Below are 27264 nucleotides of genomic sequence, written 5' to 3'. Positions count from 1 at the left end.
TGTTTTCTAAAAATACCATATAGTGCTGTAAGTATTTTTCAAACCCTACTTTTAGATTTAAATATATTTTACTCATTCAATAATTAATTGTTGTTGGTTGGCTGATTCCGAACTGAGTCCGAGGAGTTCGGGGGTCGGATGGATTGAGGACGGAGTGCTTGGTTTTACTTGTTTGTGTTTGCTTGATTATTTGAGCCATGAGGCGTGAGTTGCATTTCGTGTTTAAGTGCATATTGTTTTAATCGAGAAAATCCCGTTTTATTGGCGTAAATGCTTTTGTGTGCGTGTGTCTCACGAGCCCAAGCCGGGATGGGTTAATATCTCGGTGGAGCTCCTCTGGTCACTCGGGAGTGGATAATACTGAGTGACATCCCCTGGGTTGTCGCAGGGCGACGACCGGATTGCACGATACGATAACGCTGTCGTGACGACTCTATGGTCCCTAGAGTGGCGGGGACTAGAGGATGGCATGGCCAGGTACGCGCGGGGCGTGAGTCTAGGCATCGCTCGTTTAGGTGTCACATGCGTAGTCGTTTCCTGCAGTTTGGCATAGAGCCAGGGTGTGCGGGTGATCCCTAGGGGAGATCATGGTGCATGCATAACCGGATTGTTTTTATGGTTTTCGGATGTGGGCCATTTTCTGGGAAAATGGCGATGTTTGGTTTTTGAGGCTTTTGATCCATTTTATGGGAAAATGGTAGTTTGGGCCATTATCTGGGATAATGGCGAGGCTTGGTTTTAAGGATATGTTTTTGTGGGCCAAATGGGTTTTTGGCGTGCGTGGAAAAATATGATTTTATGGGTTTTGTGCATTGGCATCCTTTGATGCATATTGTTTGAGTTTTATATGTTTTTATCTAGTGGTGTTTGGAGTTTACTTACCTGCGGCACTATTTTTGGTACCGTAGATTTTGGTACAGAGATCGAGGATGAGGAGGAGGAGGCTGAGCCCAAGGATGCGGCTCCGCCGGGATGCTGATGTTATGCTTTGTATTTGGTTTAAATTTATGTTTGTGTTTTGTAATATTTATTTAAGTATGTGTTGAATAGGTTTGTATTAAACAAGAAAAATTCTGGTACTTAGTTATTGACTTGCTTTTCGCTGCGTATTTCTCGTGCACATTCGTCGTTTATACACACACTTGGCACACGTCGATAGGATGATGACCCGTGATGTCATCATTCGGACGTCTCGATTTCCCCGTGTTCGTGCGTGGGGATTTGGGGGCGTCACAGGTGGTATCAGAGCGGTTTGGCTCTGGGTAAAACCACATGGTAGTACCAGAATGTTTTTAAGGTTGTGTTTTAAAAATTATGTTAAGTAAAGTTGTTATTTGATTGGTTTTGTTTGTTTAATTTGTTTTATTTGTTTGAACTTGTTTGCTTGTTTTTATTTATTTAGTTATGTTTTGCAAGCTGGTTTCTTTTTGTTTCTTGTTATGTGATGTTGGTCTTTAGTTTTTGTTTTTGTTTGTTGTTGGTTTTATTTGTTTTTGTTTTCTTAAAGGGGGTCAAAGGTTGTGGTGGCAGGAAAAATGGTGAGACCAAGGAAATCTACTCAGGAGCCACGGGACAATACATCAAGAGATGACTCCATAGCCCAAGCAATACGGCAGATGACGGAGTTTATGCAGCAAAATTTTAGGCCACAGCAGGCAGGGCCTTGGCCACAACCAAGAGGACCTTGGCCACAACAAGGGGGTCTCTGGCCGCCACAAGGAGGGCCTTGTCCGCAACAAAAAGGACTTTGGCCACAACCAGGAGGTCCTTAGCCACATCAGGGAGGGCCTTGGCTTTACCCGGGAGGATCTAGTAGCATGGTGCAAGCCGGATGCACCTATGAGCGCTTTCTGGCGCATACGACCCCACACTTCACTGGAGAAGAGGATCCGCTTCAAGCTGGAAAGTGGATCAAAGACCTGGAAAGAACTTTTGAGGTGTGTGGTTGCACCGAAGCGCAACAGGTACTCTACACCAGTTATCTTTTGCAAGGCACCGCTTTTGATTGGTGGGATACCAAGAGGGTGATGCTAGAAGCAGAGTTGGGATCATACGCTGCTGTAACCCGGCAGCGCTTCAAGAAAGAATTTAACGACCGCTTCTTTCCCGCATCGGTAAGGAAGCAAAAGGCAAGAGAGTTCTCAAAGTTGGTCCAAGGAGGCATGACAGTGGAACAGTACGCCCGAAGGTTTATAGAACTTGGGCGATTTGCTCCCCACCTCATCGCCACAGAGGAGATGCGAGCTGAGCATTTTCAGGAGGGACTACGCCCTGATATATGCCGTATTGTGGTCAGCCACCGGATATCCACTTTTCAGGACTTAGTGGATGTGGCCACCCTTGTGGAGTGAGAGAATAATCTGAGTATGGGCTCCCCTCCGGGTCATAAGAGGCGGAGTTTTTCTGGTGAAGGAAGCAGCTCGGGTTCGCCTCAGAAATTTGTTCAACAAATCAGAACTCGACCGTAAGTATCCTCAGGTGTTCGCATGGGAGGACGTGTGCCTATTTGCGGAGTTTGTAATAGAGCCCATGTGGGTGAGTCCCCTTCTGGTGGGGCTCGATGTTATAATTGTGGCCAACAGGGTCACTTTGCCCGAGAATGTCCAAGACCAGTTCAAGGAAGCCGTGGAGGTAGACGCGGTGGAAGAACAATTCCAAGGCAAGCAGTGCAAGCCCGGGTATATGCTGTCACACCCGGAGATGTGGATGATGAGGCACCAGCGACCCATGATGCTGGAATAATTACAGGTATGGATTAATTTAATTTAATTTTATGTTGGACTTAATTTTTGGTGTATTTGGTTTCTCCTTTGTTTTTTTTGGATTTCATGGGTTATGTGTTTGGTTCAGGGAGAGTCTGTTTGTATGAGCTTTATGCTTGCACTTTGTTTGATTCGGGTGCTTCACAGTCATTTGTATCTTCCACTTTTGCGCGGATGTGTAATTTGGTCACGGAACCTTTACCAAAGTCATTGGTAGTGGCTTTACCCGATGGTGAAATGGTGTGGTGCTCCAAGGTTGCGTTGGGATGCCCGTTAAATTTTGATGGAAGGTTCTTGGATGCTAATTTGGTGGTGTTTAAGCTGTTGGGTTTTGATATCATCCTCAGGATGGATTGGCTATACCGATATTCTACGAGTATTAATTGCAGAAGTCGGGTAATTACCTTTCAGCTTCCAGATGGTGATTGTCTGGAATTTGCGGGGAGTAAGTTAAAAGAAAAGCCGGTAATTATATCGACAATTCAAGCAAGAAGAGAGATTGCATGGGGAGCGGAAGCCTTCTTAGTCCAGATGGTGTCCACGCCGTCCGAGAAGAAGTCTTTGGTAGACATTCCAGTTGTAGAAGAATTCCCCGATGTGTTTGTGGATGACTTGCCTGGACTAACTCCAGTCCGAGAAATGGAGTTTGTTATAGACTTGGAACCTGGAGCGGCTCCTGTGCATAAAGCTCCTTATCGCATGGCATCGGCTGAATTAAAAGAGTTGAAGACTCAGTTGCAAGAGCTGGTAGATAAGGGATTTATTCAACCTAGTACGTCGCCGTGGGGTGCGCCAGTTTTGTTTGTTAAAAAGAAAGATGGAACCCTCCGTATGTGCATCGATTATCGGGAATTAAATAAGGTGACCATCAAAAGTAAATATTCTCTCCTGCGGATAGATGATTTATTTGATCAGTTTCAAGGAGCAACCGTGTTCTTGAAAATTGATTTGAGGTTGGGATACTACCAGCTAAGGATCAGAGACAAGGATGTGCCCAAAACTGCTTTCAGGTCGAGATATGGGCATTATAAATTTAAGGTGATGCCGTTTGGGTTAGCTAATGCCCCTGCGGCTTTCATGGATTTAATGAATCGAGTATTTCGACCTTATCTGGATTCCTTTGTGGTAGTGTTTATTGATGATATTCTGATTTATTCCCGAGATGTTGAAGAGCATGTGTATCACCTTCGTCTGGTACTTGGGAAATTGAGAGAACACCAGTTATATGTCAAGCTCAGCAAGTGTGAATTCTGGTTGGAGGAAGTCAGATTTCTTGGGCATGTGATTTCCCGAGACGGAGTGGCCGTTGATCCTAGTAAGGTGGAAGCCATTTTGTCATGGCAGCGTCCGACTACAGTGCGCGAGATCCGAAGTTTCTTGGGGCTTGCCGGATATTATCGAAGATTTGTGGAGGGATTTGCTCGCCTATCCGGACCTCTCACAGCTTTGACTCGGAAGAATGCAGAATTTGTTTGGTCAGATAAGTGTGACAGAAGCTTCCAAGAATTGAAGAACAGGTTGACGACGGCACCAGTGTTAGCGCTTCCAGAGCCGCATAAGCCATTCGTAGTCTTCAGTGATGCATCTAAATTCGGTTTGGGTTGTGTCCTTATGCAGGAAGGACGGGTTGTTGCCTATGCATCTCGTCAGCTAAAGGACCATGAGAAGAATTATCCGACGCACGATTTGGAATTGGCTGCGATTGTTTTTGCTCTCAAGATCTAGCGGCACTTTTTGTATGGGGAAGCATGTGAGGTATACAATGATCACAAGAGCTTGAAGCATTTGTTTTCTTAGAAAAATCTGAACATGAGGCAGAGGCGATGGCTAGAGCTAATCAGTGACTACCAGTGTGAGATCAAGTACCATCTGGGGAAGGCCAATATAGTTGCTGATGCTTTAAGCCGAAAATCGCACTTGGAAGATGAAGCCGAGCCATCAGAATTGGATTCTTTGCTTTGTGGGATGAGAAGGCTCCTTATTGAAAGTTCACAGCAAGAAGAGATTCTATCTTCAGTTCTTGACATTCGGGTAACTGATTTTGAGGAATTGAAGACTCTTCAAAGGAAGGATCCGAAGCTGCTGAATATCAGAAAAATAGTCAGAAAATCTCGAGGGCCGTTGCATTATAGCATGGATAAAAATGGAATACTTCGGTTCCAAGATCGCAGAGTGTTCCCCAAAGATTCAGAATTCAAGGAGCGGATCATGGCAGAAGCTCATGCGACCCCTTATTCAGTTCATCCCGGCAGTACAAAGATGTACCGGGACTTGAAGAAAAATTACTGGTGGGATGGAATGAAGAAAAGCTACGCTGATACCAGGAGGAGAGAGTTATCTTTTGAAGAAAGTGATTGGGTTTATCTCAAAGTCTCTCCCATGAGGGGTGTTAAGCGTTTTGGTAAGAAGAGGAAACTGGATCAGAGGCATGTCGGCCCTTTTCAGATTCTGGAGAAGGTAGGGTCCGTCGCCTATAAAGTTGCTTTGCCAGAGTATTTTGGGGATATTCATGATGTCTTCCACGTATCGTCCTTGAAGAAGAGCTATGGATAACAAGAGCCACGCTTTGTCATCCCAGAGAGTATTTAGTTGCAACCGGATCTCACTTATGAGGTTGTTCCGTCGCAGATCATGGATTGGAAGAAGCAACAGTTGAGGTCCAAGGCAATACCTTTGGTTAAAGTGGCATGGGGAGATCCGTTAGCTCAAGACTTCTCTTGGGAGCGAGTAGCGGACATGAGGGAACAATACCCATACTTGTTTGAGTAATGAAGGTACGTATCTTAATCTTGGTCATAGATGGTTTATGTGATTTAATGTGGCTTGTTTTAAGTTGGTGGTTGAGCTTGCAAATTTCGAGAACGAAATTTATTTTAAGGGGGGAGGATGTGATGACCCGCTTTTACATGAATTTTCACTGAAGGGTTGTTTTTAATTTAATTAATATATTGGTTCATTTATTTTAAATTAATGTATTTTAGTTGGTTTTTATTTATTTGATGTTGCGTTTTATTTAATTAGTCGTTTTACGATTTTTTAATCTCGTTCTCGGCGGATTTGTTTTGCTTTCCGAAGTGAGGATTGGACCTCATTTCTTTCCTACATCTTTTCTTTTCCCTTTTTTCCTTTTTCTCTTTTTCTCTTTTCTTTCCTTTTCTTTTTTCTTTTTCTTTTTTTTCTTCTTCCTTTTTCCTCCTCTCTCTCCCGCGCGTAACCCCCCCATTCGTCTCTCTCTCTCTCTCCTCTCCCATGCCGAAACCATCTTCAGCCCAAACCCACCGCCGCTGGCCACCGTGCGGCACACCACCTACCCAGTTTTCTTCCCCTCTCACCGGTGAACATCCCCACCAAGTTTCACCTCCATTCGAGCCACCATTAGCCACCACGAGCTCCTCCAAGCCATACGGTTTTTCACTGATTCCGGCGCAGTCGCACCACCTCCAGCCACCATCTCTTCACAGTTTCTTCCCCTACCTCTTGCCGACCTAAACCACCCATTTCCGGCCTCGATCCGTTGCCGGAGCAGCTCCCACGAGCTCAAATCCGTTCAGCCCCTTTTTGGCCTTCGACCGCCATTTCCATCACCACCCACGGCCAAACTTCACTTCCACTAGCTTCATAAACATCCTTAGACCATTCTCTATCAATCCCAAGCTTTGGTTTGTCCCCGTTCAAAAGTGGATATTTTACAACCTACGGCTACAGTGAATTTGCACTGTTACGTTGCTTTCCTTCTGCCGTTTGCAACGCCGCGTGTTTTCTAAAAATACCATATAGCGCTGTAAGTATTTTCCAAACCCTACTTTTCGATTTAAATATATTTTGCTCATTCAATAATTAATTGTTGTTGGTTGGCTGATTCCGGACTGAGTCCGAGGAGTTCGGGGGTCGGATGGATTGAGGACGGAGTGCTTGGTTTTACTTGTTTGTGTTTGCTTGATTATTTGAGCCATGAGGCGTGAGTTGCATTTCGTGTTTAAGTGCATATTGTTTTAATCGAGAAAATCTCGTTTTATTGGCGTAAATGGTTTTGGGTGCGTGTGTCTCACGAGCCCAAGCCGGGATGGGTTAATATCTCGGTGGAGCTCCTCTGGTCACTCGGGAGTGGATAATACTGAGTGACATCCCCTAAGTTGTCGCAGGGCAACGACCGGATCGCACGATACGATAACGCTGTCGTGACGACTCCGTGGTCCCTAGAGTGGCGGGGACTAGAGGATGGCCTGGCCAGGTACGCGTGGGGCGCGAGTCTAGGCATTGCTCGTTTAGGTGTCACATGCGTAGTCGTTACCTGCAGTGTGGCATAGAGCCAAGGTGTGCAGGTGATCCCTAGGGGAGATCATGGTGCATGCATAACCGGATTGTTTTTATAGTTTTCGGATGTGGGCCATTTTCTAGGAAAATGGCGATGTTTGGTTTTCGAGGCTTTTGATCCATTTTCTGGGAAAATGGTGGTTTGGTACATTATCTGGAATAATGGCGATGCTTGGTTTTAAGGATATGTTTTTATGGGCCAAATGGGATTTTGGCGTGCGTGAAAAAATATGATTTTATGGGTTTTGTGCATTGGCATCCTTTCATGCATATTGTTTGAGTTTTATATGTTTTTATTTAGTGGTGTTTGGAGTTTACTTACCTGCGGCACTATTTTTGGTACCGTAGATTTTGGTGCAGAAATCGAGGATGAGGAGGAGGAGGCTGAGCCCAAGGATGCGGCTCCGCCGGGATGCTGATGTTATGCTTTGTATTTGGTTTAAATTTATGTTTGTGTTTTGTAATATTTATTTAAGTCTATGTTGAACAGGTTTGTATTAAACAAGAAAAATTCTGGTACTTAGTTATTGACTTGCTTTTCGCTGCGTATTTCTCGTGCACATTCGTCGTTTATACACACACTTGGCACACGTCGATAGGATGATGACCCGTGATGTCATCATTCGGACGTCTCGATTTCCCCGTGTTCGTGCATGGGGATTTGGGGGCGTCACAGCTGCACAATGTTCCATATTGTAGTCGTCATCAAAATAGCATTCAAGTCTATATTTATTTCATAGTTCTATTGCAAAAGTAAATGGAGATAGTTCTTGCCTGGTGCAGACTCAACCAAAAAAAAAAAAAAAAGTTTGGCTTCTATCATTAAAACATTTGTACTAGATTTGTAAAATAGAAGGAAAGAAAAAGTATAGAAGAAAAAAAAAAGACAGTAGGAATTTATTGATGCTATGGCAGTAACTGTTTTAATCAACCCCCTGAACCAAAACGTTCTCACTTTGGTAAATGCTGATGCAAGAATAGCTGTGACGCATTTACATTTATAACTTAGACAGTAATTCTTCTATTCTAGAGGTATGCACGTTCATGGGCAAGCATGTATCTTAGCTTGTGACTTGTGAGAACACCCACAAACATATCTATTGCAATATGGTACATGAAGGGTTTATATAGACCTATTGGCAGGAAGAGGCAAAATGCCAACAGCAGGAGAATGAGGCAGCTACCATGGTAGTGGCAAAAAGGAGAAGGATGTTGGAGAGCGAAAAAGAAAATATAGAGAGAAAACCCTTCATTAAGGTACCATACCGAGGACAAAAGATTCAGGCAAGATGTTTTCAAGAGAAGGCATAGAGCTAGAGCTCTTAGAAACCATGGCCTATCAATGTCAAACAATCAGTTGATATAAAGAGCATAAGAGCAAGAACTACAAAATCAGTTAATCTGCTGGTGAAGAGAACTGATTTTGAAGGCATAGTGCACATCCAAATTATAGTGTTGCTTTTAATAGATTACATAGAAAATTTCTAAAACAGTGATCTTCACACACAGGGAAACACCAACGGTGGTGCATAAATAGATTGAGTATTGTCTTTCAAGTTAGGGTTTTCATTACAAGCTAGCAATCCAAAATCAATGAACATAGATTTGAGAAACAAAAATGTAACAAACGGCAAATGGGAAATCATGAGAGCAAGGGGGCAAAATACCATATATATAGAAATATATAAATATATATATATATATTCTAGCAAAACATGAAGATAAATAGAAGAAAAGAAGATGCGAAACTCACAGGGGAGTGGCAGAGTTTTCCAACGCGTGAGGGTCATGGGTTGCGAATAGAGCAAGGGAGAGAGGGAGGGCCTCGGGCTGCTTGGCTAGGCATCTAGGAGAAGGGGGCTCTGACGGAGGACTGGCGACAGCGTCGAGGTGTGGGAGGTGGCAAACGGCGGCCCTAGTGGCAGCGATATAGAGAAATCTGAGTGAGAGAGACAGAGAGAGAGGTGTGAGGCCAGAGTTGAGATCGGCGTGGGGGACGGGAAAGAGACCCACCTGAGATGGTGCCAACGAATGGTGGTGGTGGGCGGCAATGCAGGGAGACGACACGGCGGCAGAGACACTACAAAGGGAAATGGTCTCCTGAAAATGGGCCGGTGGAAATCGTACTATTTCAGAGAACAGAGAACAAAGAGAACTGAGACGCAGGAAAGAAAAGGGGGGAAAAATAAAAGGAGAAATTTGGCGCCCAAGCTAATTCCATCAAGAATGTCAGCGCTGCAACTTTCTTTTGACATATGCAGCGGTCAAAATCGCTGCAAAAATCATATCTTTCATTGTAAATGTAAATATATAGTAAATTATTAACTTTTAAGTAAAAACTTAACAACAATTTAAAAATCGCTACAATAGATTGGATTTTGCAACAATTTTTTTTGCAACAATATGAAAAATGCTGCAATAGGTCAAATTTCTTGTAGTGACTTTTAAAACATAGTTTGGTTAAATTCTATGTTTGAAGCCATCCTATGAACTAATTTGTAGATACCTATTATTTCATCACCAAATCAGATTGGGGAACACATAATGCAACGATGAAACCAAATCCGCTACACAACCTCCACACACCATAATTTTTTAATTTTTTTTAATTTTTTTGAGTATATTTTTTTAAACTAATTAAATTTTTGTATTCATTATCCATATCTTAAATATTTGATATAAAAAGATATTAAAAATAGTGTGGTGTGTGGAGGTTGTGTGAATAGTAGGAGGTTGTGTATCATTTGGAATTCATCGTAATTATATAACTTTCGTGTGAATTGTGGTTTGATTAATGTGTTATAGATTTACACACCAATTGGTATTATGGTGTGTAAATCTGTTTATGAATATGTGTTTTATAGTTTGCATTATGGTAGTTTCAGTTTAAAACATTTTGGAGCGTGGGTTTCGGCATATTTTTGTTCTAGTTATTGATTGTAGCATTGAAATTTGAAATTGGTTTTTCTGAAATTGCATTTGTGACACTCATATTTCATCGTCCAGCACTATTATGAATATATTTACATGTAAGTTTGTGCATCAAGGTAATTTCGACAGGTCAAAATGCAACTTCTCAAACATTTTTCAGTGTCCAATTGCAAATTCCAAAAATTGCACCATTTTTACCATTTTGCTATATTATTGAGGTTTAGTAGTGGATGATGAATAATTTAAGAAATGTATTGTGTGGAACAATAATATTGACTTTTTTTTTTTTCCATTGATAGATTGTAACTTGCATGTCATATTATTCTCACATCCGTTTAAAATCATTAAGGATGATTTTAAACATAAAAGAAAGTATGTTAAGCTATCTTGAATACATATGGTTATTAGCCAAAACCCTTCCCCCCACTATCACATCACGCTTCGTCATCTTTCAAAATTAAAACCTTGTTTGACTTTATGGCTACACCCAGCCATCTACCAATTGGAGAATCAATTTGGGGAAAAATAATCCATTATATACATGCTCATTTAATATTTAGATCTACAAGTCATTTTTGAATGTGTCATTAAACTGTCATCCATATCTCCTGACACGTACTTCCTTTTTCACAAGCTCCCTATTCTTGCCCAAGTACTTTTGTTTACACGTGCCTTTCATATTTGCATGAACTGCAATTGATTCATTAACTCAATTACTTTCCTTATAAATAATGAATTTACTGAAGTATTCAAACTACACGCCAACCTAACCTCCAAACTAGTTCCAATTCTTGTTAGCATCTTTACATGCATTAGTTTTCCATTCACCAGCAATTGGCCATTTAGTACCATGTTTAACATGATGACATATTCTGCAACCCTTCAATACTCCTAGCATAGACATACCAAACTGTTCAACACAACCTTTATCATTCCACAACGATCTGCATGACAATTCTGGTTAGTATCATCACCTCCATCTTCTCTTGTGATCCACTACATGTGGCTTTGAGTAAAATGCTTATTATTAAGTTGACCAATGCACTTTCTCTAATTCTTTACCCATCTTTCGTATAGCTAAATAGAACCCTAAATACTATTTAAGTAACTAATATGCTGATTTCAACCATTTTAGATGGACAAAAGCTGAATGAACTTGACCAATAGACTTCAATCACCTGCATACGCCAAAGGAGTTAACACTTTCCTCAACCTGGCACGAAATCATTCTCGAGGAAGTGATCGCATTCAATGTCCATGTCGTTCATGCTGCAATACTCTCTTATTGCCTATATTTGATGTGGAGACTCACTTGTACATGAAAGGGATCGATCCAAATTATACCCAGTGGATCTTTCATGAGGAGGAGGAAACATAAAGTTTCAATGACGACGACGATGATAGTGTTGCTGATTATGCCGATGACTACATTGATAACATGGACCATATGTTAGATGACATTTGAGCAGGCACATTTGTTGATGTTCCCCTAGGTTATGATAATCCACTGGAAACTGGTGGATCAATACCAGATCCCTCCCCAAGTGAATCTTTTGAGCAGCTACTAGAGGATGCCCGACGTCCACTTTTTGCTGGCTATACAAAATTCTCAAAACTGTCATTTATTGTGAAGTTGTTACACATTAAGACACTCGGTGGGTGGTCAATAAAGTCTTTTGATATGCTACTTAACTTGTTGCGGTCCGCCTTTCCTGATGTTGAATTGCCACATTCATATGAGGAGTCAAGGTCATTGGAGCGGAGTTTGGGTATGAATTTTAACAAAATTCATGCATGTCCCAATGACTGCATCTTATTCTGGAAGGAAAATGCTAATCTTAATGAATATCCAATTTTTAAGGCTTGAAGGTGGGTGCCTAATACACACAGGGCTTGTCTTATCCCTCAAAAAGTGTTGAGGCATTTTCCTTTAAAGTCAAGATTGCAACGTCTTTTCATGACTACAAATATAGCACGTGATATGAGATGGCATAAAGAGCAATAACCAACCGATGAGTCTAGTATGAGACATCCTGCAGACGCGGAGTCCTGGAAGAGATTTGATGACGACCGTAGTTGGTTCGCACAGGATGCTCTCAATGTTAGGCTTGGTCTGGCAAGTGACGGTTTCAATCCCTTCAATAATATGGCTGAACCATATAGCATTTGGCCAGTAATTATGGTCCCGTATAACTTGCCACCGTGGTTGTGCATGAAGGACCAATTCTTCATGACATCCCTCATTATTCCTGGGCCAAAATCTACAGGTAATGACATTGATGTTTACTTGCAACCGTTGGTCGATGAACTGCTTGAATTTTGAAAACATTGGGTACCTACGTATGATGCCTCCAAGAATGAAATGTTCGTGTTGCACGCTGCTTTAATGTGGACAATCAATGACTTTTCAGCATATGGGATTCTTTCTGGGTGGTCAACAAAAGGAAAATTGGCTTGTCCATCTTATAATGAGGGCACAGACTCTAATTGGTTGAAGTATGGCCGAAAATATTATTATATGGGACATCGGCGTTTCTTGCCGCCCGATCACACCTGGAGAACGAGAAAACATTTGTTCAATGGTAAATAAGATCATCGCAGACCACCAAGGGTTTTAGAAGGCTCTGATATTTTGGGTCAACTGCTAATGCTTGGGGATGTGCAATTTGGTAAATCTCATCGAAAGAGAAAACGCACTTTTGAAGAGTTGAACTAGACAAAATATAGCATTTTCTTCAAGCTACCGTATTGGATAACCTTGCGTCTTCAACATAATCTAGATGTCATGCATATTGAAAAGAATATTTTCGATAACATATTGTGCACTTTAATGAACATTCCTGGTAAAACTAAAGATAATATCAATTCTCGATGTGACCTGGAGATTTTTGGATTCAGAAAGAATTACATTTGAAGTATGACGATAAACGTGTTACAATGCCACAAGCACTATATACATTACACGGTGACGAAAAGAAAAAATTTTGTGAATGGTTGGTCAATGTGAAATTTCCAGATGGATTCGCTTCGAACATCTTGCATTGTATTTCTATACGAGATTGCAGAATCTCACGGTTGAAAAGCCATGAATGTCATGTTTTCATGCAAAGACTACTTCCTATTGCTATTGGGGGGTTTTTTTAGAAATGATATTGCATTGGCCTTAATTGAATTGTGCACTTTCATCAAGGGGTTGTGTGCCCGAACCCTGGATGTTAACCAAATATCCCAGTTTGAAACTGATATTGCCACAATTCTATGCAAGTTGGAGATGATATTTCCCTCATCTTTTTTTGATATCATGGTCCACCTTGCTGTCCACTAACCCCACAAGGCCATACTTGGGAGTCCAGTACAATACAGGTGGATGTATCCATTTGAGAGATATCTCGGCAAGTTCAAGAGGTATGTTAAGAATAAAGCTTGACCAGAAGGCTCAATAGCAGAAGCCTACATTCACATTGAATGCCTGAGATTTTGCTCATTGTATCTCCAAAATGTTGAGACGAAGTTTACTCAAGTGGACCACAACATTGATGGTGAATCTGAGAATATAGATAGAATCAAAATTTTCAACCAAAAAGTTCGTCCCATTGGTACAACTTCCAACATACAATTATCAGATAAACTCCTTACGAAAGCAACATGGTACGTCCTCAACAATTGCGCTGAGATTGGACCCTACCTAGAGTAAGCATCCGTTATCCCTCAAGTCCTCAACAATATTTTTTATGACTTTTCCCATCAATCCATTTATGTTGTATGACTTTAGCATATCTTACATATATTGCTGCACGATGTTGTGTTCTCCAAATGCAGTGAGCATTATGAGAAGTGTGAGGTGCACAGCCCAAATTTTATAGATCGAACACATCAATCTGAATTTCTAACTTGGTTGAAGAAACGTGTAAGTTAGCTTGAACACAACCTATCTTGATGAACCCGACCTTTTATGATTAAGTTGAAAAAAACTATAAGTGATGACCTTCCAACAAAATATTATTGTAGGTTTAGTACCAGTGTATCACCAACCCAGTTGATGTGACCGATGATCTAGATGCATTAGCTTGCGGTCCTGAACGGTGGGTTATATCCTATACTGCTTGCATTATAAATGGCAAAAGGTTCCATACGAAACAACGTGAACTTCGACGGCGTACACAAAATTCAGGGGTGTTGGTAACTGGGGATGAAAATACTAATAATGTAGACTTCTATGGTGTTATTAATGAGATCGTGGAGTTACACTACATGGGTTGGCGTCAGGTGTACTTGTTCATGTGTGATTGGTTTGATGTTGGTGATCCAAGACGAGGGGTATGAGTTGATAACCATATGACCAATATCAACATGGATAGGATTTGGTATAAGGATGAACCGTTTGTGTTGGCATGCTAGGCTTCCCAGTGTTTTTACGTCAGAGATATAAGGGCAAAAGGGCAATGGTTTGTGGTGCAAAAGTACACGAACAGGAATGCATATGACATTCCATCGGTGCCAAGAGTGTTAGAAGATATTGATGGCTCATCAAGTGATGATGATGCATATCAAGAAACTAGGGAGTCATATGATTATGCACCATTGCAGTGCGATGTATGTCCAATGTCAACTCCACTGAATAGGAATGATATAGAACCTATCTTGATTGATGCACGAGAAGTGACAACCTTGGCTGGTCAAAATGTAAATTCGGCAAACTTTATTGATGATGGCATAATTGATTCTGGTTCAGGAGATGCTTCTAGTGATGGGGTTGATTCAGATGAGGAAGACCTTTCCATAGACGAGGAGTCTTTATCAGCGTAGACAACTAGCTAAAATCGTTGATAGCTTCCATGCCTTGACTTTACCTTTTTTGTAATGTGTATATGGACAATATAAGGTATCAAGAAATACATGTATGCTCCTTTGAACTAAGTTATAATGATCCGGTTAGTTTTGTTTCATGATTTGGGTCAAGCAATGTATGATTTCATAATCAGTATTATGTTCAAGCATTTACTACCAAATGCCCACACTATGAATATAGCTGTAATGATTTACACCTGTTGCACCATTTTTAGGTCCCAAAAGTTGATCAAAATCGCAATGTACAGTTTTGTCGTTAAATGCAAAATGGATCAATTTGGAGCTTTTCCATGATGTAAAATCCATTAATCATGTTGCCCCACATGAGGACTACTACATGATCAAGAGTGAGCATGTCCCTAAATTCTAAATAGCAGGGGCATATATAATTAGTTCTTATATGCAATGCATTAATTTATGTGTTTCCATTACTAGCTTCTAAGATGCTGTGTCTAGCATGATTAATGCAGGTTAACTTCGTAATTAAATAGCTAGGGGTCATTGATGTGTTCCCAACTGTACAATGATTGTCATCTATCCCTCAATTGTATATTACACCTTATCATTTAGTATTTTTCTTTGCTGTTTAATTTTTTAACTAGCTCCAACTCCAACTCCATAGAGAAATTAATTATAAAGTCGAGATTAATACATATGTATATAAGCCCACATAATTTTAATAATGACAATGTGGGCTTATTGTTGTTCTATGACCAGTAACCAGGTCTTAACAAACACACAGGCACAAATAGAAGAAAGTTTGACTATATATAACATCACCCTTCAAGAAATGAGAATCGACCCCAGAGGTAAATATGTTGACAATTAAGTACTTTCTTATAGTCGGTAATTTTCTTAGAACTTTCTGGCAAATAGTTCATTGAATTCTTTGTGGGAAAATTATAAAACGCATGAACATTCATGCATCATCTCCCATTAATGTTAGAATATTAATAATGGATTGCTATATACTTGTATATAACAAAACATAGCAATCCATATATCTGCAGTAGAATTTAGTCGTATAAAAAATGGGTATTAGAGTGCTTTAAAATTTAATGTGGATCCCATGCTTTTATTAAATTGGTTGGAATTACTTCTAACTTAAATGGGGTTTTCTAAATAAATGCAGGTGACACGATGGGAAAACCTTCTTATGGAAGAGGAGCTGGGCGAGGTTTCCGTGGCCAGCAATTTGTACCATACTCATCAAGAGCACGCCGACCACGAGGAGTTCGTATCACTTCATACCACGGCCCTCCAAATCAAGATCATGAGTCAGGCTCGGATGACTCAACTCAGCCTCCGAGTCATCCATGGAAGCCTCCATGTCCCATTCCGATGCCCCCACCCGAACTGAGTAGAGAACCCTCACCTGTAAGAGAACCCCCACCTAACGGGGACAATATTATTACGGTTGTGACCCCACTTAATGGAGACAATATTGGTACGGTTGTGACCCTACCCAACAGAGACAATATCAGTACGGTTGCCATTTGATATGTTCTATTTTTACTACAAAACCCCTAGGGCATGTGTTTTTAACGAGATCATTTTTTAAGACTGATATGATTGAACGTTATCTTGTAATACAGATGCGACTGCCCCCACAATGCCTACCTCGAACAGTGTATAGCCCAAACGGAAACGTGGACCAGCTAAGTGTATTGCATTTGAGATGTTGAGAAAGCAAGGAAAAGTGTTTCTGAAGATTAATGACGGTGAAACTACACCGTGTTGTACGAACTCATCCATGTTCACTGCACAGGTAATGCAAATAATTAAAAAACATTGCGACATGAGCTATGCGAGATAGACCGATGTGCCACAGGCACAAAAGGACAAGTTGATCGACTGTGTGAGGGTAAGATATATTGCCTTTCATATTGACTCATTGGAGTTGAGAGACAATAGAGAATGACTACTTAATGTGATGTTCATCCATGTAGGGTGACTTCGTGTTGGATTGGGATCGGGAGAATCACAAGTTGACCGTCTTAAAGCAGCTGCGTAAGAGGTTTAATGCATTCCATCACCAATTACACAGAAAATATGAATCACATGGAAGCCACGAAGAAGTATTGGCTTCTGGTTGTCCAACGGTCAACTTGAATGTTTGGATTACCTTGTGTCAGAGGTGGGGAAGCGAGGAATTCAAGGTATATTTTAGTTATTCAAAATATAAAACTAGAGGAATTTAACAAGAAAACTACATACATAGTCTGTTTATTATATGGTTTGGGTAAGCTGGCATTGGGTTTTAATGGCAGAAAATGTCAAGGCAAAATCGGGAGAATAGAAAGGCACAAACCATCAACCACACAGCAGGCCGAAAATCCTTTGTTAAGATTTTGGAGGAGAAGGTATGTAATTCAAACTAATTTAACCCTCACCTAATGTCACAACCCATTCTCCAATAATCTTTCAATCACAACCAATTTGAAATTGCATTCCCATTGGTCTATGAATTCCATTATTATATTACATGTCTTACATATAAAAGCTCGGTTTCATGTTGGTTACCTTGTACTTTAGTTTGAGAACGCACAACATGTTGTTTGTGCACGGGGTTTCGTATTGATTTTTTTTTTTTTTTTGGTGGTTGACAAAACATATGTGTATATGTTTCCCGGATGAATCAATGTTCATGATTGAACATCTACCTGACAAAATTACACACTTGTAGCAGGCTGCAAATGCGGATTTGGTGGAATTCTATAAGGAAACTCATTGGTCAAAGAAGATCGGCAAATTTGTCACCGCAACAACTGAAGCCATCTATGTGAGTATGATAATTAAATTAGGTTATATATTGCGATTAAAAGTATGGTTTCTAGCTTTGACTACTGAAGCTGATTTTTTCATTTGTCACTACACGACTTAACAATAACCAATTAAAATTTTCACGTGCAAAAGGAGATGGTTGGGAAGCTGGATGGTCTCAAGCCTAGGCAACAAACCAATGATGCAGTAGCAAGTGTATTTAGGGAGGTCCTTGGCTCTAGACTAGGATATGCAAGGGGGCTAGGAGAGATGGTCATCCCAGAGTCGACACGACAACGGGACAACCAAAGAGAAAAACAGTACCTTGCCTTGATTGAAAAGCACAAGCAAGATGCCGATAATTACAAGAAGGATGCTGAGAATTACCGGAAAGATGCCAACAAGTACAAGACACAGCTTGATGCAATTCAGGAAGAAGTACTGAAACTTCGTGAGAGACAAAATGAAACTGATTTGTTGATGAGGGCATTCTTCCAGAATTTCCATACACACATGGAGTCTCAGCAGTCTCGTGGAGAGACTTCATGATGGTCTTGTAAAGAAATAATGAGCTGGACTTTTTTGAGTAGTTTGAGCACTTTTTGGTATTGGGAGATAGTGAGTGGCCAATATATAAACTATATATATATATATATGTGTGTGTGCATTTGTGACACACACACACACACACACACACACACATATATATATATAAAGAGGAAGGTTGAAAACATTTTGTATTGTGTCGAAGGGACCTGAACGAGGATTTGGGATTTTTTGGTGTTGACTGTATGAATGTTGTTGTTCACCAAGGATGTGAATGGCATGGGCGAAAAAGGATGTTGCGTGACAATACACAGCAATTATGTGAAAGATTAATGGTCAGTGCAGTCTTCAGAAAATATTTATGGAAGTTAAGTAAGTCCTTGATTCCTTCTCATACATCAAATCTTTACACTGTATGAATGGTGGTGTTAATTAAGGCCTTAGAATATCTCAATATGTGATGGACTTATATATGCAAGCTATATTGTTCTTATATATCCACAGTTAATGCTATTTTCTCGCTTCTACATGCTTAGCTTATTTATGTTTTCCTTCATGAAGGCTACCTTTAATTGATCTCAGTAATGAAAGTGATATATGTTGGTAATTTTCTGTGTATGGTATGTGATATGTTATACATACTATGTTGTGGAATATGCTGCATTGTGAAGTTATTTTTTCAAGAATATTATAGTAGAGAGGTTGAGGCTTATCTTAACAACAATTTTGGCTCTGAATAGGAAAGATGATGCTTGATTTGCAGCACTTCGAATATATCTTGCATCCATATCATTTGGAGTGACCGGGGTCTCATATCTCTTGAGGAGAAGGTAAATGCACAAGCATATATAGATTGTAAAACGATTTTATTATCCTTTTAGTTGAATTAATGTGTTTAGGTTTGGGGGAGTAAATTGGAAATATCTTCATCTTCCTCTAAAACATAATCATGGCATAAAACGCAACAATTATAATATCTAGCACGGAGGCTAAAAATCATGGAGAAAATCACTGCTGGAAGGAGAAACAGTGTTGTGCTGCTTTTTCTTGCAACTTAAGTACAATTAGATTCTTTAATGTGAAAGCTAAATAGCAGCCTAGTTATGATAGATTTGTGTGGTTAAATTTTGGTAAGAAGCAAAACCTGGGAAATAAAGCCAGTTAAATACTTGTTGTGCTGAAGAATCCTCTGTCCCAATCAAATAGTAGCTTTTCTGTTGTTCTAACTCTTTTCGGGGACAATCAATTAATGCTTTCACATTTGAAATAACGTAGCTTCTTTCCCAAGTTGTACCATGGCATTTTTTCATATTCAATGTGGTTTTAGGATTAATCTCTAAGTAATATATGCAGTCTTGCCTTAGAGTTTAGGTGATGCCCTCTTGGATCTAGTGTGGGTGATGAAAAATTTTATGTTATTTTTTTAGAGTTGCAAATAAATTCCTTCGGGAGAATCACTGCCAATTATAATCAGCTTCTTTAGAATTTTCACCAGCTCCAAACTGAAGATTAGTTACTGAGGGGACAGGTTGAAGAATCAGTGAATGTAGCCCCAAACTTACAAAAAGTAATGGTTAACATTTGGTAAGGTAAGGATGAGGAGAGAATCTATTAACGAAACAAAAAAAGAGAGACAAAAATAATTTAGAGAAAGAGAGGTCCATAGGTGATAGTAGTTTTCTATTGTAGCATTTGTGATACCAGCTATTGACTACTTAAATATTAAAAATAAATTTATTTGCTTGTAATTATTTTTGTCATCCTTTTCTTTTGTCACATACGTACGTAATTAGTAAATATGGTCTCTTCACTTTTTTTGTTTTTTTCTAAATTGGTAATAACTCCAGATTTCTTTTGTCACTACATTGTCACTATATCCACATATCCCGTGTCCAGCTGTTGTCATATTTATAGAGTTTAATACAACTTTGTTTTGAGCTTTAAAGGCTTTTGGTTTTGTGCATTGCTTTGCAATGGATAAGTTAATTTGTAAATATATTTCATCTGTAATCTCTTGGCTTGGTTACATAAATAAGAACTTATTTTGTTCCAAATCATAGTTTGTTTAAAAAGCTGTCAATTTACACTTCACATATTCAGCTCTATATTATAATCACCACTCATGTTTGAATTGTAGTTTGTGACACAAGTGAATGAAGCCCGTATCAGTTTTGAGATAGCGGAATTGCAACAAATCTAACGTCCAACTTCTTTTCCGTAAGGGTAGTGTAAGTGATGACTCTCCATTACTGGGTTAAATTCCAATTTACCAGTTTACAGGTTGCTTCTTATAATCATATTACTGTTTAAAAGTTCCTACTTGGTTCATGTGACTTCTTATATTCATATTACTGTTTAAAAGTTCCTACTTGCTGTTGCAATGTGCATTTCCTCACAATCTCTCGTAGAGTATAATTAATATGTAGTCTGGAATACCATAAGGAGATTATGCGAGAATTTCATTATTCAAAAAGTTATTAGGATTGCTATATTGGTCTGAGACGTGACTATAGCATTTAAAGGAAGTAAATTATTACATGTATAATTTAATTATTAAATAGCATAAAGCTTCTCACATGGCAAACACTATATTATATTTAGCATTAAATCATATAAGTGTTCTTCTCAATAGGTTGTTCAATCAATGATGAGTATTCTTTTTAAAAGGCTGATCCAAACTTCTCATGCAAGTGGGTTCCCTCCATTGGCATGTGATTCTTACATACCATATTATCAAATAATTCCTGAAAAAACCAACCACTTGGTAGCAAATCTCAGATATCTGTTTTGTATATATAAATATATTGTAGGGTCGAATCATTTCAGCTGTTGATTTGCTACCAATATTATTCTGGTTGTCAAATGGTGTTCATAGTAACACCATTTGAAATGAACCTGCTTTAGCATCAAGATGCAAATAATATTAAAAATTTTATTGGGGGATTTTGATATTGAGGGTCAAACTAGAAATGGCTGGTATTCCAGTCCATAATACGCATGCTCGTCTTATATTTGATTGAAGCCCGTTACCAAATCCTGTCATATACCTGACATAGTCCAATAAACTGGTCGGGCCAATGGGCACATCTTGGTTTTAACGAAATAAGTGAAATGTCAGCGTCATCTTCATATAGAACTAAGGTTAATTAACTAGTTATAGCTTCCAACTGGTGAACTTACTGAAAATATAAATGAAGTGTTACTTAAATTCCTGGTGAAGCCTTCTTTTTTATTATAACTCAGCAAATCAGATTGATTTGTACTAGTGCATGAAACCGAGTTAAACTCTACTATATATAGATCATTTCGGAGGACAATTTTTGTAAGTTTTTTTCCCTCTTATGTTCGAATGTTGGATGAATGATCAGCTGAGGACACTTTTGTTTATTATTATTTTGAGTTTAATATTCTAGAAGATAGAGAAGAACACGATTAAGTCTACATCTGCTTTGTTTACCATTACACGCTACATTAAAAGTTTTATCCTTTACATTTTGGCATATGGTGATGTTGAAGGAGCATCAATTGTTAGTCAACTGGTGTGAGTTTCCATCTATTTTGGTTATTCCAATAGATTGTATGCTACTTATTAAACTAGATCTTTTACTAGGCCCATGATTGTCAACCGTTTGCAGAGTGATTTAATTTAAAAAGAGCTTAAATGAACTATTGTGCATGCGAGGGGGTACGTGACATGCATGGTTGTGAATGGAATACTTGTGATTTGACCTCAAAATATTATTGTGGTGAAAAGAGAAATGTAAACTGTTGCAGCCAGTTGATATAACAGAACATGTAGACTGTCCTGATTCCTTGAATTGTGTAGTTGTGAATGTGAATGTCATATACAATCCTGAAACTGTTATTTACGAGGTAATAAGTGTTGGGATTGTTTTGTGGAGTTCTAACTGTAGTTAAGAAATAATAGGATAGGTGTGACCTCTGTCCATCTGGTAGAACAATACTCTTGCTAATCAATTGCCCATTTTTTGTTACTTAGATCTCTTGTTGAACCCTTTCATATTGGTAAAAGCCAGAATTTTTTTTTTCCTTTTCTATCCTTTCGATTAGATCTTGTAGAGGTTGTATATGAGTCATTATACTGTGCAAGAAAACCTTAATCAAATAGGGAAATAATTATGGTACCTATAATTAGAACTTCTAGGTTTGGAATGTATAAAAGAACTGATGCTAAAGCATTTTTATCACACCAGATGGTCAATAAGTTCCCAGGTAGATGCTAAAAGTGGGCTAAAATGTTGTATGTTGATATGAAAATTCTACACTAATATGCTCTCTTGCTCCCTCTCTCCCTCTCCCCAAATAAAGCGGTTTGTATCACTCAAAATGTGGTATGAATTGACCACATAAGCAGCAGTTTGCTTATGTGGTTTTATTACTAATTTTGCTTCTTAATATCATAGATACAAAACTTAGGACTGCTGGGTCTTGCATGGTGCAGTCCTAAATTTGATATGGTTCCATTCTAATTAAATGGAAAGATTGGATATGGTGAAGTTGAAATTATATGTTTCTCAACCTCAGGTCTAGAATATGATCAAAGTCTGAGAAATAAAACTTTTGTTTAGAAATCTATGCTAACTGGAACAATTAGTTGGTCACTATTTCTTTGATTATCAATTTCTTTGGAAGTGGCTGTAATCTTATCAAGCAGAAAGAGAGGATAGTGAAGTAGAGATGACATGTCCTGATAGAGGATGTTATTCAGGCATCCTAGATTTACATAGTAGCTTGTTATATTAGTATATTTTTTAGTTCTCCATGATAAAAATACCATCTACTCTAATATTTTTAGAAGGATATGTACATGCTAATTTTTTGGGACCTATGGATGGTTCATTATAACTGAATTACATAACTACTGAACGGTATTTAGAAAGAAAGAGCTATATTCTATTGTCTGTTTTAGGTGATGTAGAGAACAACTAAAATAAAGGCATCAACTTCTGTTGCAGATAGCAATCATGCTAGATGGGGTGTGGTTTTATGCAAATATTTTAATTGACTCAAGAACTCGAATAATGTGTGCAAAGATGTTAATCTGCTGCTTGTTTAAATGATATTTAATTATGTGCTAAAGTTTACTTAATTCTGATCTGCTGCATATCAGCCTTATGCTAGATGGGGTGTGCATTTATATAATATAATAATTGCATTATGCAATGGCCACCAATGAGAGAATGCATGACTAGAAAACCAAAACAATCTTGCAAAGATGTTGATTTGCTGCTTGCATAATTGTTATTTAATTATGTGCTGCAGGTTTGTTAATAGGAAAGTCACTACTATAAGCTACTAACATCTCATTGTACATGCCAACATGTGAAGTTCCAAGAAGCCATTACTCTAGCTGATGGTAGCATGAAACTTGTTGATTCCATGGAGGGAATTGTAAAGAGCAGTCAACGGGTACACATCAATTCTTGTTTCATGTTGATACTGTTTATTTAGTGAGATGATATGTTATACTAACTGTTTACGTGTTGATGGGGTGTTTTTTGCATGTTGTTACTTGCCATACTAGCTTTTACACTTGAAGACACTAGAATTCCATAGAGTGTCTCTGTTGCATACCATGACTGATAAAAATAGGTGGCAAAGATAAGAATATCAGGAGTTTCTTTGTATTTATACATGTTTTGGGTTAGATACTCCATTTAAAAGTGTCACAGGATTATATACCACATTTCTTATCTCTAGGCTTTTGTTTTTTCTTCTAAAGAAAATTAGGAATTTTTAACATCTTAAGAGCAGAACCATCCAAATATAATTAAGAATATCCACTTCTAAACTGAAATTTTCCAGTTTTGATGTCAAAAGCAATGTTTCATCTAAGTGACTAACCTGGAAAATAAATTTATTATCCCCATCAACAAACCAGTCAATGCTACAATGGATTATGAAATAAATATGGTTTCTTTTTTCTTTCATCATCAAATTTTGGTTTTAAATCTGCTATAAAGTAGTTAGACAATATTTTAATTTACATATTTACTCTATCTATAATGTGAGATGTGTTTTTTTGTTTCTTGGGTATCCTGCTTCTTGGAAACTACTTTTTTTTTGTGATATACTATTTTTGCCAGAGCCTCGAAATAAATGTGTTTGCGTCATAGTACAAATCGCTATAAATAAGTATTTGCAATCATATGACTAGAAATTTTATTAATCACTGCCAGGTTGGAGTTGGAGAGAGAGGCGTTGCAAAATGCGACAATGAATTCCCCCCACATGAAGCAGTTGTGTTGAAGTTGTTCTAGCCTGATCTACAATTCCCAGGTGCACATGGTCTAGATATCATTTTTAAATATAAAAGAGCAGGACATTGTGAAATATCTAAAAGAATGTAGTGACGGTTTTATCTAATGTTTAGAAGCAACAATGTATTCTATTTATTTAGTAGTTTGTAAGTTGTAGGTTCTTGGTTCAATTCATCAGTGCAGTTGCTATTGGGTTTTGGATATGTGTGGTCATTGGCATGTAGGTGAAAAAGTATTGAAAATTCAAAAATTAGGTTATGATTGATTAATTTCTCATAATTAAGTGCAATATAATGTATTGAAACAAAATTAATAAATTATTTCATCAGGTTCCTTGGGCATATAAATAATTAGATATTTTAAATTAATTAGTCACTAAATTGGACATTTAAATAATTTAGTGATTTATATATATATATACTAACGCCGAAGCGGAAAGGAAAAAAAAAAGGTGCACAAATGGTAATTGCAGCGTTTTATTTATCGCTAAAAATACCCCACCGTAAAGTATTGCCAAGCACTGCAAATGATATTGCAGCGCTGAGATAGTCCATTTGCAGCGATTTTTTTACATTGCAAAATCTATAACGGAACAGTATAAGCAACATATTTTTTATTTGATTCTAGGCTTTTGCAGCGCTAGGAAAGTATTTGCAGCGATTTTATGATGTTGAATTAAATTCTTAAAGCAACGAAATAAGAAATTGTTGCTTCTGCATTGAATTATTTGCAATGCTTTAGCATTTTTTTGCAGCAATATTTTGACGTTGCTAAAACTTTCAAAAGCAGCGAAATACATAAATGTTGCATTTGTAGTGAACCATTTGCAGTGTTGAAGGAGTAATTGCAGCGAGCTAAAAGCGTTGGAAAAAATGATTAAAGCAAGGAAAACAAAATAATGCTGCTGTTTCCCAATATTATTTGTAGCGAAAATTTATGTAAAAGTAAGGATAAATATCACTACAATTATTCTTTTGTAGCGCTCAGCAACTCACTTTTACATGCCTTTTGCAGCGTGGAACTTTGGTATCTGCAGCGATGGAAAAACGCTGCAAAAGAAATAATTGGCATCGTTTTTCCTATTTCGTTGAAATTGTTCAAAAATGAAAAGTTTATAGCGGCGAACGTGCAATGAAGGTAATAACGCTGCAATTGAGGTAATGTAGCGTTTTAAGGAGCTTTTTGCAAGGATTTTCGGCGCTGCAAAGCCTAAATCCTTATAGTGTGGGGTGTGTTGATTGCTTTCTGCTTAAATATAGAATAGAAACAAACCATTCCATCTTAAGTATTTGTTTATTAATGAACATCAGGATTTGTTTATTAATGAACATCAGGAAACAAAGGATTTTTTTTTTTTTGGACGGTTTTGGGTTTGTTTCCAAGTAGCCCGTTTCTCTGGAAAATAAACTTCATTATCACAAACCTCCAAAACTCAAATTGCTTTCTAGGTTTTGCTTCTTTCACGGCAAAAGTTCTCTCTCTATAAAAGCCTAATTCAGAATCACTAGTGCATGTAACCCTTGCTTTTTTCTCTTATAATCATTATTTTCTATTTAATTGCTCAGTTTTTGTAAGATTTTGTAACTTGGGTATTTGCTATTTCGATATAAGCAGCTACAATTATCCTTGTGTTCTTCAGTGGAGTGCCTACATGACAACAAATTCACCATTTATTAGAATTTTCCTATCAAATTTGCATGTTGGGTTTTCTCTCATTACATTTTGAAAGATGATAATCGACCTATTGATGATTTGATATAGATCCATTCTTGGTATTCAGATTTACAAAGGAATGGGCTAATTTGTAGTAAGAATCAATAGTTAAAGAGGCAAATATGTGATGAGGTTTTTGTTCTGCAAGATTCATTGTTTGTCCTTCATTTGCTTTTGTTTAAAAGACTTGGAGAAGAGAAATCAAGACTGGCTCAAAGCTATAGAGGCATGTTGTCGAGAAGAAGAAGAACTTCAGCACGCACCATTTTACTCCTCTTAGAACACACTATTTTATTTTTACTCGTGGCCGCCAACTGAGTTGGCACTCCAACGGGTGCACGGAGTGCCTGTATTTAGACTTTTCCTGAGATTTTTTCTTTTTAAAGGAAGAAGACAAAATCCACAAATTTTATCGATTACCTTCATTTATGATGGATGAATACAATATTACACAACAAATCTTTAGGGGTAACAATAAAAAATCTCAAAACTAAGATTTTAAAAAATGAGGGGTTGTTTGGATGTTGAGATGGTTTCATCTCATCTCATCTCATCTTATTATATCTCAATATCAAAACATCACTCAAACATTAACTTTTCAATTTTAACTTTTAACTTTTCATCTAATTATTACCTAATCATTACAATTTTTTCAAACTTTCAAACAAAACACTTAAAAAATCTACTTTTTCAAATTTTAATATAAAAATTATATCAAAAAATTATATTCTAACGTTATCTTATTTTTATAATATTTTTATTCAATTTTTTTCCTCTCCTTTCTCAAAACTCCATTAAACATAATAACACAAATCATTCACTACTATTTACAGATTTCTCATCTCATCTAATCTCATTCTCCAATTAGCATCCCAAGAGTTTTAAAACCTATAATTACAAGCTGAGATGTAATAGATCCCCGTATAAAACATTCTATAGTATAAGATCATTAAACCTTATGTCTGAGTCTTGATAGATCAGACCAGTCAGATCCATCTTATATTCACCCCGGACATCCGTTGGCATCTGTATTGGCAAAAAATAAGCCTCAGAAAACCCATTAGCTCCAGATTTTGACCATTTATCATCAACAGAATTTTCCTCTT

At 38.1% G+C, this 27264-nt stretch overlaps 1 long non-coding RNA gene across 1 annotated transcript; it reads left to right on the top strand.

The window, feature by feature from the left end:
- The first annotated feature begins 5473 nt into the window (after positions 1–5473).
- On the top strand, positions 5474–24646 carry LOC122292965. The gene is made up of 11 exons (XR_006237081.1): positions 5474–5536; positions 15988–16338; positions 16451–16719; positions 16805–17014; positions 17126–17218; positions 17545–17637; positions 17772–18536; positions 18905–18994; positions 20302–20392; positions 23448–23594; positions 24365–24646. It is a non-coding gene; the product is annotated as an uncharacterized LOC122292965 (long non-coding RNA).
- The last annotated feature ends 2618 nt before the right edge of the window (positions 24647–27264 follow it).

Source organism: Carya illinoinensis, chromosome 13 (assembly GCF_018687715.1).
Source record: "Carya illinoinensis cultivar Pawnee chromosome 13, C.illinoinensisPawnee_v1, whole genome shotgun sequence".
Lineage (NCBI taxonomy): Eukaryota > Viridiplantae > Streptophyta > Magnoliopsida > Fagales > Juglandaceae > Carya > Carya illinoinensis.
The sequence above is the reverse complement of the archived record's forward strand: the minus strand, read 5'-3'. Positions and strand labels throughout refer to the sequence as shown.